At 37.2% G+C, this 15,251-nt stretch overlaps 1 protein-coding gene across 5 annotated transcripts in view; it reads left to right on the top strand.

Moving 5' to 3' along the window:
- KCNQ5 (potassium channel, voltage gated KQT-like subfamily Q, member 5) overlaps positions 1-15,251 on the top strand; it is a 639,257-nt gene that overhangs the window by 304,415 nt on the left and 319,591 nt on the right. The window lies entirely within an intron of this gene.

Raw genomic sequence — 15,251 nt, forward strand, 5'->3', positions numbered from 1 at the left:
TTTTCTACTTTTTTGATGTAGGCATTTAATGCTATAAACTTTCCTCTTAGTAGTGCTTTTTCCCTATCCCATAGGTTTTTATATGTTGTGTTTTCATTTTCATTTTATTTGAGAAATTTTTTAATTTCCTCCTTCCTCTTTTCACTGGTCACTCAGGAGCATGTTGTTTGGTTTCCATGTGTTTGTATAGTTTCCATTGTTCCTCTTATTATTGATTTCTAGTTTTATCCCATTGTTGTCAGGGAAAATACTTGATAAGATTTAGGTTTTTGAATTTTTTGAGACTTGTTTTGTGGCCTACCATATGATCTATCCTTGAGAATGATCCATGAGCTGAGTTGACAAATGAATGTGTATTCTGCAGCTACTGGATGAAACGTTCTGTAAATATCTATTAGGTTCATTTGGTCTATAGTTAAATCCAATGTTTCTTTGCTGATTTTCTGTCTGGATGATCTGTCCAATGCTGAACGTTGGGTGTTGAGGTCTCCACCAATTATTGCATTGGTATCTATCTCTCTCTTTAGTTCTGATAATATTTGCTTTATATGTCTGGGTGCTCCCGTGTTGGGTGCGTATATATGTAGAATTGTTATATCCTCTTGGCTGAGTTGACCCTGAGAATCAGATTCAAATGCTAGGAAATTTTGATACTTTTCCTTGGCTTGTCTTTAACCTTCAGGTATTCATTTTTCTAAAATTCAATACGTCTCCCATTTGAGGGTTTTAAAGTAATTATGCTCATGTATGGGCATGTTGTTATTCCTTTCTTTTCTTTTTATCAGCATACTTCACACACATTCTAGGGGTAGTGTAACTCATTTCTCTGCATTCTGCTGGGTTGATGTTGATTATGAGGTGTCTTTCCAAGGAATAGAGGGAAGTTTGACAACAGCATATGAATCATTGTAGGAGCTTTATGGTCTTTCATTTTGGAAGCAACTTTTATTTTTTTCATGTGGGAAAAATAGATCTATATCCCATTTTATTTTCAGCTTGCTTTAGATCAAGAGTTTTAATGTGACTAACAAGATATGACTCATGCATTTGTTGATCTGTAATTAATTACAGGCCTAAGACCCATCAGAAACCCACTCTTCTGTGAGATTTCCAGGAGTTGTGAGTCTTACGTTCACCAGTCTTCCTTCTCTACCCTTAAGGTGTGTCTAGCAATCATTGTCTGATGAGCTACTGAAAATAAGAATAGTATCTATGCTCTGCACTTCTCAAAATGTTTAACAAGACGATTTTTCCACTTACACTGTTTTTGTCTATTTAATTATCCCACCATTTCTTTCTAGAACAGTTGATGCCGCCTGTTCTCAAATGAACATGTTTTTCTGGGTATATTGTCTTTGTAAAACAAAGTGAGAAATTATAACGTGAAAAAAACCTGATAAGAGTACTTTTTCTGCTGAAAAAATCCCTGAAGCATCCATTGTTGGATTTTATAGACTCCTCTTGAAAATTCAGAGCCAAAACCTTAAAGGGTTAAGAAAACAAAGAGAAAAGAAGAAAGAGTCCAATATAAAACAGAAAACTTGGAATGGAGCTGACTTGGAAAGGAAGAACAAATCGTCAGAGTAGAGCAAGCAAAAATGAGAGATAACATCATAAAGAGAGCACTGCAGCCAGGCGCAGTGCACTCTGAGAGGCCGAGACAGGAGGACCGCTTGAGGTCAGGAGTTTCAGACCAGCCTGAGCAAGAGCGAGACCCAGTCTCTACTAAAAATAGAAAAAAAATTAGCCAGTCAACTAAAAATAGAAACAAAAAATTAGCCAGGCATGGTGGCACATGCCTGTAGTCTCAGCTACTCGGGAGGCTGAGGCAGGAGGATCACTTGAGCCCAGGCGTTTGAGGTTGCTGTAGCTAGGCTGATGCCATGGCACTCTAGCCTGGGCAACAGAGTGAGAACTGTCTCAAAAAAAAAAAAAGAGAGAGAGCATCCCATATGCACAGAAGCCAGGGGTGCAAAAGAACTGAAAAGCTTCCATTGCAACCTGCAGGAAAAATCTCATGCTGCAGCTCATCCACGGCAGCCAATAAAAGGACAATAAAAGGAGACCAGACAGTCACCTGGGCTGCCTAAAAGATAAGGAAGTTGAGAGAACAAAGAACACAAAAGTCTGGAACCTATAATAGGGCAGATTAAGAGGCATGGTGAGGGGTGGACTTAAAATATGTACTTAAAAGCACGAGTAAGGCTGAATTAAGTACAAGTTGCTGCTGAAAGGATGTCATTACTAAAATTAAATGTAACTATATATTACATAAAGATTACCATGGTCATTTCTTGATGCATATTAAGAATTGATACCCTTAAGGGCATATACAATATGTCTTCTTCAGTTTCTGAGTATTTATATGATGAGATAAATCCTTGCCACATCAAGTAGATATTTGAAGATATGACTTAATTCAAAATTCTTGATACATATAGAACAACTAAGGTTTGAATTCTTTGACCAAAAGGTTTCACACTATGATTAGAACAGTGTTCTTGCCTGAAGATACTCCTTAATCCAGCACGTACCCTAGAGCATAAAAAATCCTGGTAAGACTACTTTTCCTGCTGAACTCATGCTCTATTAAAAATCCTTGAATCTTCTATTGCTGGATTTTATACATGCCTCTTGAAGTTCAGAGCAAAAACCTTTTAAAGGCTTTAGGAAAAGAAAGCAAAAGAAAAAAGAAAGAAGTCCAATATGAAACAAATACACTTGGGATAGAGCTGACTCGGAAACAAAGAAGTCATTAGACTAGAGCAGTGCAAGCAAGAGATAATATCAGAAAGAGAGCATTGTCTATGCATAGAGGGTCCATCCTCAGGGATACACCTCCCCAATTGCCTTTCGATACGTTCAAGTGCATCTCTGAAACCATGTCTAATGTTGAGTTTGTAGCAATAGGTAACCATTACGTAAATCCAATAGGAGCTATTTAAATTTTTGAAATTTAGGCCACAGCTGGCATATCATAATAATTATTGCACTCCTCTCTTACCACATACAAGTCACTTCTCTCAGCCTCTGCCTCCCCATCTGTAAAATGAAATAACAATAATGGCAAACTCATAACATAATTGTGAAGAATCATATGGGACAATAAGTACAGAGCATTTATCAGAACTAGACAACTTTTAAACTAGAAATGATTCAACACATTATCTTTTATTATTTTTAACTTGTTAGCTTCTCAAGTGCGGGGCCCATTTCGATTTAGACCACCTTTGTGTGTGCAGCAGCTAACTCAGTGCATGAGTGCATAGGGACTAATAGAAACTGAATAATATTCCTTGGCTGAATAAATTATTACATGGTAAGAAGCAGATCCGGCACTCAGGATGAGCACAATCAACTAGAAGAGAGAAAATTTAATTGACATTTACAAAAGAATGTACTAAATATTATAATATGGGAAATTTGGAACACTATAAGAGAGACTTTCTAACATTATGGTGGAACAAGTACTCTGAAAATCCTTCTTACAACATCACCTAAAAAATGCATAGCTGAATTCACTAGAAAATAAGGGAGCTCCTCAAAGGCCTAAGTTAAGGAGAAATCCTGAATCCAGAGAGAAGGCAGTTGGCATGTGTCATGTGCTTCTGCCAGTGCCTGGCAGCCTACAGCATAGATCACACATGAGCAGGGGAAAGAAGGCAGAGCCTAGGGGACTGGGGATAGTGCCCCAAGTGAAGCAAAAACTGTTTGAGAATAATTGCCACAAATAAATAGTAAAATCAGATGGAGGAACCACCTTACAAAATGAGAGACTAAAGAAACCAATTGATCTTGACCTTGGCTCTCACTGGAGGGAGGAAAAAAGTCCCCACTGATAACTACAAGCCACCTCTTACATGTGTGTTCCCCCGCAAACCTAAGCTCACATCTCACACAAGTAAAAGAAAACCCTCTTCGGGGGAATATACCTTACTCCAGGACTCCAAGACTTATCGCTAATAATACCCAAAGAGCATGAGCTAAATGAGTCAGGATTAGCAAAAGAAACAAATGACAGAATCAGACCATTAAAAAATTTTAGATACTGTACCAAGCAATTTCAGAACATAAAATAGGCAAGTAACGTCTTGAGGAAATAAAAGAACATTCCACAAATATGAGTGAGTAACAGGGTAACATTAGAGATACCCAGGCATCATATTTGAAAGGACAATGAATATAACTTCTAGAAATTATAGTGTGTTTGTGTGTGTGTGTGTAGTAAAACATTAGACAAGATGAAGAATTAGTGAAGTATAGACATGAAGAAATTAGCCAGAAAAGGATGAAAACTGTGAAAGAGATGTTAAAAGCTGCATTTAATCAGAATCCCAGAAAGAATAAATAATATGGGGAAGAAGAAATATTTCAGAACATGATTGTTGAGAAATTTCCAGAATTGAAGAGATACCCCAATTATCTGGTTCAAGCAGCCAAACTTATCCCAAAGTGGATTAATAAAAAGAAATCCATACACATGATAGACTAACTGTAGAACACAGAAAATTCTTATAAGAAGCTAGAGAAAAAAGCAAATCGCCTAATAAAGAATGACGATTAGACCAACAATTGACTTCTCAACAGCAACAATAGAATACAGAAGACAGTGAAATAATTAAAGTTCTGAGAGATAAATTGCTGACAAGTGTAATTGTATGTCTTTCAAGAACAAAGGCAAAACAAATTCATTTTCAGCCATTCCAAAAAATAAATATAAAAAACTAAAACTAAAGAATTTATTACCTAGAAGCCCTCACACATGTATTTTCCTAAAAGATGTACTTAAAGAAAAAAGGCAAATTATCCCAGAAGGGATGTCTTATATGTTCCCACAAAACCTAAGCTCACACCTCACATAAGCAAAGGAAAATACTTTCTGGGATTTTCTGTCATTTTCAAGAAATTGACAGTTCTTGTTTTATTCACCAAAAGTTTCTTGTCTGAAAGATGAGAAAAAATGGTGAATGTGATCATGTAAATGTAAGCATCTAAATGGAAAAAGCTAATTATCAAAGTGTTAAAAATCTACTGAGAAACAATAGCAAATAAATTTTGAGGGGATTATCAGAATAAAAATGTTTCAAGGAAGAGGGAATAATTTCCTCAAAGAAAGAATTGAGATAAAAGAAAGTATGAGAAACAAAGAAAAGAGTAAACACATGGATAAATCTAAATAAAATGGTGGAAAATAATATTTAATTTGCTTACTAAATAAAACACCTGAAAAGCTGGGCAACAGTATATCAGTTGTTGATAGTGGTGGTGATCAAATTAACATGTTCGAAGATCCTTGTGTTATTCCAAAAGAGGGTAGATATATTGATTAAATTTAAACTTTAAGTTATTTATGTGCATATATTAGAAATTAGAATAAACACTAAAATCATGGAATTCAAGAGTACAGTTCCAAAACTAGTAGACAAGAAAACTAAAAAGAGAAAGAAAAATGTCTAATTAGCTCAAAAAGACTGAAAGGAGAAAATTAGAAAAAGCACAAATATACTGTTAACTTAATAAGTGAAAATTGGCTTAATACTCAAATTAAAAGACAAAGGTTGACAGATAATAGATTTTTTAACTAACTATATTATGTTTAGAATAAGCCCACTTAAAAATATAACATACTAATACTGAAAATAAAATTGTGAGAAAACATATACCAAGAAAACTAACCAGAAGTTGATATAGCTACATTAAAAGCAGACAAAATAAAATTTAAGACAAAAAAATATTATCAAAGATAAAGAGAGTTAACATAGAAAATAAAATATTAAAATTTGGCAGAACCACAAGAAGAAATTGACAGATCTTGTGTTATTCACCAAGATTTGGTGCTAAGTCTTAGTGTGCTAAGAAGTAGAGGGTAAGTTAACACATTCCAGGCTGTACAAGGAAGACTTCTCAGAAAAGTTGATGTTTATGTTGGGACTCAAAGGATGCCGGAACTTGAGCAGATAAATAGGGTAGCACCGATAAAGGAAAATAAGCACACAGACACAGAGAACATAGCATTTTTGGAAAACCACAAGTACTTTGATATGACTGTGTGCACAGAGGGCAGGTAATAATGAGGAGAAAATGAAGAACTAAAGTAGAAGTTTTATGCACTGTTAGGAAAAAAGCATGGAAAATCACCGCCAAATCTTAAGCAGATGAGAGTCATTATCTAATTTTTAATTTGAGACCAGTAATTCTGGTGGCGCTGAGCATAATGGCTTACAGGGGATCCAGACTGAGTCTCTGATGAACCACGTATCGCTCTGGTCTCAGAATCAGGGGATGATGAAATAGTGACAACAGCTATAAAACCAAATGAAGTCCTTCCACGTGATGCGGGCCTGCCTGCTCTCTGCAGCGCCCAGAAAATAACAGTGTCTGGTTCTCCCTCATCTTGGTGAATACCCATCTCAGCCACATATAAAGTGTCTTGCTCTCCTGCCATAGTACATTTGTGGATAGTCCTTTGTTCACCCACCTTTTTATTCATTTGATATTTATTCAGCAAACTGCTACTGTTGGGCATACATTCGTAGGCATTAGGGATACAGCAAAAGAAACAATATCCAGGCCTTCATGGAGCCCATATTCCGTGTGTATGTCTGTGTCTGTCTTTGTCTGCCTGTGTGTGTATAGGAAGATACAGACAATAAGCACAATGCATAAGTAAATTATATAGGATATTAGAAAGTAATAAATACTATGGACAAATAGAAGAGGGTAAGGGAAATGAAGAGTGCCTGAACAAAGAGATCACAGTCTTAAGTGGGTGATCATGGAGGGTCTTGTTAAGGTAGTGTCTGAACTAGGACTTGCAGGCTGTGAGGAAGTGGACTGTGGCACTATGCAAGGAAGAGTATTCCAGGCAGAAGCAACAATAAAGGTAAAGACCCTGGGGTGCAGTTGTGCCTGGTGTGTTGAAGACCATCAAGGAAGTCACAGTGGCTGGAACAGAATGAGGCAGAGGGATAGAACCAGGAGCAGTTGTAGAGATGTCACTCTGGGGGAGCAGATTAGATAGGACCTTGGAGTCTTGGAAGCCACCAGAAAGTTTTGAGCAGAGAACTGCTCAACTGCATATAACTCATGCATTTATAGTGTGTATTAGGAATAGCCTGAGATGTATTCAAGTAAAGACCTGCACTCTCCTTTCTTACCGTCTCGGTTATCAAAGGTAGAAACTGAAGCAATACTACCAACGAGAGACTTGGGCCATGGTAAGAGAAACAAATTTACCTTTACTGAGCATCTACTATGTGCCAAGCACCATGCTAGAAACTCCACTCTTTTGTCTTAATTCAGCAGCAAAATCAGTCTATCATGTTTCAAAGGCACTAAGAAGTGAGCATGTCACACTTTACAGAAACATTTTAAAGATAGTTACCAAATGATAAGCTACAATTTTTTTAAAAAGCCCCCCTACATAAAGAAAAGATAAATGTTTACAATAATGGATATCCTAATTACCCTGAATTGATCATTACACATTATATGATTGTATGAAAGTATCATACCTACCCGAGAAATATGTACATCTATTATATGTCAAGAAAAAAAAAGGTCTCCAGCCCTAGCAGACATTTGCTAAGGGCACTGTCGCTGTTTGCATCCCTGTATGCAGAAACCTCCATGAACAGGAAGGGCGCAAGGCAGAGAGAAGTGAGTTCAGTCACAGCTGAATGGTGCTGGTCATGTGTCCAGCCTCCAAGAGGGGGTCTGCTTATCCTCAGCCAGCTGTAGCCAGCAGTCACAGTGCCCTATGCCCAGCGAAGGCAAGATTAGCTCTGAAGCTGGGTTGTTTATTTCTTTATTTTTTTAAACTTTATTGAGATATAATTGATGTACAAAAAAATACGCATATTTAATGTATACATTTTGATATATTTGGACATATGTACATACCTGTCATACTACCACCGCAAGGCACTAAGCATATCCATCATCTCCCAAAATTTCCTTGTGTTCCTTTGTGGGTTTGTTTTGTTTTGTTTTATTTTGTTTTAAGAACCCTTAACATACTTTAGACTGTGCAATACCATATTGTTAACTATAGATATTATATTTATTGTACAGCAGATCTCTAGAAATTATTCGTCTTGTATAACTGAAACTGTATATAGGATTGTTCATTTCTGTGGCAAATCCTCATACTACAGAGCTCTTATGTGGGAGGAAGGGAGTTATTAGGTTGCGTTAAAACAAGCCATTGACAACAGTGGCAGGGTTGTGGGTGTGTGGCAGTGGCATACTAGGGCATACTAGGGCATGCCAGCATCAAAACCATCTTGCCTAGGTTCTTATACTTGATGCAAATAGATTTGCATTTCAGAAATTATCAGATAAAAACTTTCATGTCTTACCTAAAAGTAAATCAAGGGTCCTGGTGACAAACTTTGCAAAACCGCCAAATCACATAAGTAGATCATATCAGAAGACTCTGGAAAGAACACTGAACATCAAGAAAGAAGCCAACCATGTGGCCTTTGTAAAGAGAACACATACCTTTCCTAAGGGAATTCTAGTAGTTGGAGTGGAAAGAACTCTAGCTAGTCCAGTATCGACAAAACTCCTAAATGAGATTAATAAACCATTGTCCACAATTGTGGAGGAATTTGGGGAAAAGGGAAAGGTGCTGGAAGACTAGAGATTAGGCAAATGCTATTGCCAATTTTACTATTTTAGAGAATTTCAAGAGCTAACGAGCTTCATATTGATCAAAAGCAGTATTCTAGAATCGATTAGTTAATAGATGGGTATATGAGTCCTTGGAAAAGCAAGTGTCCTTGGAGTTTGTATGAGCTCACCAAGAATAAATCACACCACACTTAATTCCTTGTTTGATAGATTTACTAGACTCATTACTCTATTATTGCAGTTAAATCCAGATTTCAGTAAAGCCGTTGACAAAATCAAGCATGAAAGTCTTCAGAAAATGTTCAATTATTCCATTCTATAGTTGAGTACGTATAAATGGTTGGATGAACATATTCAAAAAGTGTCAATTCAGCTATTGTAGAGAATTATCAGTATTTCAATGGAGATATTTGGATAAAGGACCCTTCATACTCAGATAACCTATGATTCCAGGACTCTTACCTGATGACTATGCTATCACCACTAATCATGGTTCAACTGCCTAGAAAAAGGTGATAAATTAAAGTGATTTTATACCACGTAACTGAAATTGCCTGCACCACATGACCCCCAACATTATTATATAATCCAAAGTTATGTCATGAATGCTTTAAAAATAATAATTGAGTCGTATAATTTATCCACTGAAGTTAGTATTCAACACCTTTCCAAGACGCAACCCCACCATCTTGTTTAATCCTTATCACAATGAAGAAATATATCAACATATACTGAGATTCTAGAGCCTTAATTTTAAAATAGAAAAAGATAATCCCTATAATCAAGATCATTCTAGAATTCTCTACCCATCCATCCCCCATTCACCTCAAAATCTAACAATATTCTTGAAGCCAGAAAGGTTTGAATGTCCACACATTTGCAGATAGGCTCTAAGAGGTTCTCAGATCTGGAGTTAATAATAATTATTGCTATGTTAAAGCACCATGACTACTACACTTTATGGTCAATTTAAAAGAGATTAAAGATCACGTTTACCATGTGCAATAGTTTGTCTTTCTCTTTAGATTTATAGCCTGATCTTTATGTAAGATGCTACTATATTATTTGCATTAGCTATATATGCACTATCACAGAATAATGGACAATAATTTCCCTCTCTCCCAAAAAAGGAAACCAATTAACATTTACTGGGTGTTTGTTTGCTAAAGGAGCACCACCTTACTAGAGCCTTCCTTCAAGAAGGTCAGAACTCACCTCCATCAGCAAGTATCCCCTTATGTCTGCTTTGAAATCCTTTTTCTTTTTTCTTTCTTTCTTTCTTTTTCTTTCTTTTTTTTTTTTTTAAAGCTGTTGTTGCTCTAGGTTATCTTATGGGAGAGCAAGGGGTATGGATGTTGCTGTCGCATGACTGGTCTAGCAGATCTAACATAGGTCAAGTTCAATCAGATAATTTGCAGTGCCTCAACTGGCCAAAGCCCTTAGACGTACACAGGGCTTCCCTAGTTTTGAGAAGGAACATTGCTAACTCACATCTCTGATGAAAGTTCACCCAGATGCCCGTAGCAAACAACTGTGCCCTTGGCTTAACTACAGAGGTACCTCTCTGGCAGATTTGTAGAATTTTAGTAAAGGTATCAAACCCTAATGTGTTATGACAAGAAGATTTCCTCTACCAGTCGTAAGAGTAGAAATGTCTGGGAACTGTTATTCAGTGGGGAGCAAAGCTCCTCCAACTAAAAAGCAATTTGCAGACTGACACATGCTACAGCAATTTTTATCATGCATGTACCTTGTACCTTGAATGGAACCTGTCTTTATTTTTAAAAAGACAGTATATCTTATATCCTGGCTTGTCTAGATTTTGAAACAGAACAGCAGTAGTAGAAAATATTTGTTTACTGAGGCTCATCTGCTCTGGATTAAAGTATCCAGGTTGGGGTTTTTTTCTGTTTAAACAAGAAAAAAGTGTAGTACCCCAACAAATTCTATTGATTATCAGTCATGATCGCTAAGCTCGTAAAGTGGAACCATGTGAACACAGTCCCTGTAAAGTTATAATGGGAAGAATAGACATATGGACATCCCAGGGGAGGGGGGGGCATGTTTTTCCCATTTGCCTACCCCAGAACTTTCCATATTGAGTAAAATTTTCCACCCTTGTTCATCTCCAAAAATGAAAATAAAGATTGTAAAATAGCTTTCTGAGCATGGTGCAAGCAGAAGAGTAGGGTACGGCTGAGTGGTATAATCGACTTTTTGATGCGAGGACTGCTGGGAAGCTGTGTGGGGCCAGCTGAGCACACGGGAAGCTAAGGAGTGGCCATAAAAATGCTGGAAACTTCCCTGTCCTCAGCTGCATTGAGGTGAATGCATCAGACTTCTGTGCTTTTTTAAAAAGTAAAATAAGGCTATCAAAAAGAGGAGTGGCGGAATGTTTCCTCCAGTTTGTCAGTGTCTGCGGCAATAGACAGGAAACCTGGCTGTCTTCAACAGAAAGGGTGTGGGAATAACCAGGAGATTGGAAGAGATGCTTTTGCAAGGAGCCTGAGAGAAAATTTTGGCACATACCCTCCCCAATCTAATCTGCAATGCAATGCTTTAGAAGAGCCAGGCACCACATTAGAATCCTGTTAAACTAAATATTGCACTGTTTTCTTCTCTTGGTAAACTTCGTGTCTTATGAGAAAAACGATATCCTCTTTATATGAATTTGTTCTCCTAGTAATAACGATAGATTTACAGGTATTTATCCATACCATTTTTGTTACCCAGGTAGACATTTTCAAGGCAGCTCACTAAGGTTAGGTGGCCAACCCATGATCATTCATTCATTTAATAAATTTTAATTAAGCAGCTACTATGTGTGAGGCACAGTGTTTGGCACAGCTACAATAAAAATATTGCCTCTACTCCAGACTCCCACTTGTTGAAAATGCACCAAGGTGCTTTCCCAGGTCTTCCTGGGATCCCAACCCCACAGCTCCTAGAGCAGTGATTCTCAGCCTTTCCGATGTTCCAATACTATACAATTATTAGATATTGTGACTCGCCATCATTTCTAAAAGTATTATGAGTTTGTTTGTCATATAAATTCAATTAAAAATAATTTGTTTTAGAGCTTTACAGTAGCCTTCTCGATAACTAGAAACATTCTCAAATACTGAAATCTAAATAATCACTCTGCAAGTGTCTTTTATGGGTCCCTTTAACATTCGTCATGTCTATTGACTCAAATGAGTCAAAGCAATTATTCTGACACTTGAAATTTTACCTTTAACGTTTCCTGGGAAACATAGCTTATACTCACCCCTACCCCTCCCATGGGGCCATTTAAAAAGAAAGTAATCTGGAAAACAGCCATGAATACACAGAATTACCCAGGGGCTTCATGGTTTCTCATTTCTCTACTGGCATTGAACCCAACGGCTGTCACCATTACCTCTGTAGGAACTTGGTTCTTTCATGGCAACTTGAGTGGCATTGAGCTTTGATGGAAGGTCATAACATCTTTGTTGGGAATGATACGCAAATTTTTCCAACAGGTTATGTCTCAAGTTTTTATTCTAAAAGAAGTAAACCTGCAAGACCCATTTCTTTGTAAATCAAATATTAAGAGATGATGAAAATGAATTACCCGCTCCTTTTGTCTTGGTTGACAATTCTTCTGGGGTAAGGTTGATTATTTTTATGATTCCTCACAGAGAATGTCAGATCTGTCTGATTAAGTGAAAACTAGCATAAGAAGATTGTATCAAGAATATTATTCATAGGAAATCATTCCTTTTAGAGGCTAAAGAAAGTTTGTCTTACATAGAAGGAAATTCAGACACTTTATGTTGGTTGTCTTATTTTGAGTACGAAAAATCACATTTTGAATCCTGTATGAAAACTCCTATATTTTAGAGGAGCCATTAATCTCAAAGAGGGTAAATTAACATGGCCATGTGATGTGGGTGGTCAGAAAAAATTTTGACTTAGGTCTTCCCCAGAAACTAAAGCCCAAACTCCAAAGCAATAGGACTCAAACCCCTAGTTGTCAGTGATTTTCCTCTTAACAAAGAGGGACATACAGGTTGTCACCCAGGTTGTCACCTGGGGATCCCATGAGAACACACACACACATATACACTCTTACACACACACATAAGCCTCAGCTCCACACTTTCTGATTCAGTAGGTTTGAGGTGGAGCCACAGAGTGATGAAAATGTTCATCCTAAGTTGAGAACCACCACGCAATATGCTACTCTGACTTCATCTGAACCGGGAAACGACACGAATGCTGGCCATGACATCTGATTAACAATTTAGAAGCATGCCATGTAGAACATGATTTTTTTTAATGGGACCTTTTGAAGAAGAAAAATACAGCATGCAGTCATATGGATTCTTTAAGAAAATACAGAAGTGAGGAGGACCAGGGTTAGGGAGAACATTAATCAATGGTTAAATTATTCTTTATCATGAACAGTATAATGAGTTCAATTTCCCAACCACTGAGGAAAAATATATATATATATATGTGTGTGTGTGTGTGTGTGTGTGTGTGTGTATACACCTACCCATAATAGGCATAATGCATTTATTTAATGTTTAATTATGTATATTGAAACTATTAGTCTTTTTAAAGAATGGAAAAAGGACTTTAGGAGCTTTTCTCTTACGTACAAAATAATCTATATTAATCCCCAAAGGGTTTATAAAGGGTTACAGTTAAGAAAGTTTTTGTATCTACTCCAGAAAATATAGTTACTTACTAGAAAATTCAGTGAGATCTTTACTAGGTGGGTTGGACAAATTCCAAACTCCAGAGAAGAGAGTAGGACATTACAGGAAAAAAAAATTATTTTAAAACAGTGTACCTGAGTCACAAAACTTAATAGTTTCAATAGGGACAATGGGTTGAGTTCCAAAAGTTCATTTCTTAGCAAGTCTATTAAATTATAACAAGATTGTTTGTAAATTATAATAAAGTACCCAATGAGAGTTTGTAAAGAAAGTCACAATGCAAGTGAAATGTCACATAGTTACCCTGAAAAAATACTTGAAAACAATACTTCTATAATTATTTAACAGTGTTTAAACCAAGTCTTTAAATCAGATGCCTATAGTGGGCGTAAATGCATTGTTGGAAATGTCAGACAGAAAGTAAGTTTTAACTTCATAGGTGTGCTGTACTCTAAAGGCACCCTACATAGATTATTTATTCAGTAAACTGTACTGATGATGATCTCCACTAAATGTTCAGAGGAAGATTATCGAAGAGACTCACAAAGAAATGCCTAGGTATTTTTTAAAAACCCTTTAAAGTAGTGGTTCTGAAACCTCAATGAATAAGCAACTGAGGAGCCTGTTTAGAACGCAGATTGCACGCTCTAATTGCAGAGATTCAGACTCAGAAGGAGGGTCTGTATTTTTAACAAATACACAGTACGAGGCAGTAAAAGTTTGTTCATAACTGTTCTGCTTTTTGCTTGTTGTTCCAGTATAATTTTTAATGACAACCACTTCCACTCTCAGTGTACTGATTTGGGTGATAAATTATGGTCAGCCGAAGTTTAGAGTACCCAGAATTCCCTGAAGTCTCCCGAGTTGTAAAAAATGATGCTGCTAAAATTCTTAGGACACCCCCGCCCCCAGAGCCACTGGTGCCTTTGCTGTGTGGTGGTCATGGAGCCATCTCTCAAAAGCTCGCAGAAAACTCAAGTATTGTAGAAACCACTGCAAAAGCAGTCTCTGTTGGTATTCTCTTGTTAGAGAATTCTCACAGTCCTGTTATTTATTGTCCACCAAGTTCTTAATTACCATATTCTGGTATTATAGTCATCTTAGGAGGCCATTCCAAGCAAAATGGAAAGCCAGAATAAGGGATCCAACATAGAAAGCAGAACATATTTGGATAATGATGGTAAGTGGGCAGAGCAGTCCTGGAGTAGAAGGAAAAGAGAATCTAAGTGTAAAGTGGCCCACTTTGGGACCCAGGATGATGGGGAAAAGAATTGGAATTACACCACTTCTGTGACAGGGATTACTGGGGAAAAAAAGTTATAAAAAAATGAGGTTCAGTTAGAGATGAAACTGTTAACTGTTTTTTGGTTAATGATGAGAACACATATGAAACTACTTGGTAAGCAATAAAGGCTTATGAACCATTAGGGGCTCAATAAAAATAGAACTGAGAGAAGAGACAGAAAAAGAAAAGGCAAAAAAAAAAAGGAGAGAAGAGGAGGTATAGCAGGTGAGAGCAGGCTGTGGCTGCATCCAGACAGGCCTTGGAAGTAGGAGGAAGAGGAGGACCAGAGCCTGAAAATGATGGCTTTGCTAGAGGGTGGGGTTGGAGGGAAAATATTTCTAAAACTAATTTTGAGATTAAATGAACTTCCTAGGAAATATTTTCATCTTATAATTGACACTGCCTCTATTCTAAAAAATGAGGCAGCATCTATCCTGTCTACACTGCCAAAATCCTGTCAGTCTTGTCCCTACTACCAAACAGAGCAAGGTGGGAATATTTTCCTTTGATATCTTGTTCGTCTTCAATGATAATTAAAAAGTTGAGGCCGGGTGCGGTGGCTCACGCCTGTAATCCTAGCACTCTGGGAGGCCGAGGCGGGTGGATCGCTCAAGGTCAGGAGTTCGAGACCAGCCTGAGCAAGA

The sequence above is a fragment of the Propithecus coquereli genome, unplaced genomic scaffold (genome assembly GCF_000956105.1).
Source record: "Propithecus coquereli isolate 6110/MARCELLA unplaced genomic scaffold, Pcoq_1.0 Scaffold24, whole genome shotgun sequence".
NCBI classification, from domain to species: domain Eukaryota; kingdom Metazoa; phylum Chordata; class Mammalia; order Primates; family Indriidae; genus Propithecus; species Propithecus coquereli.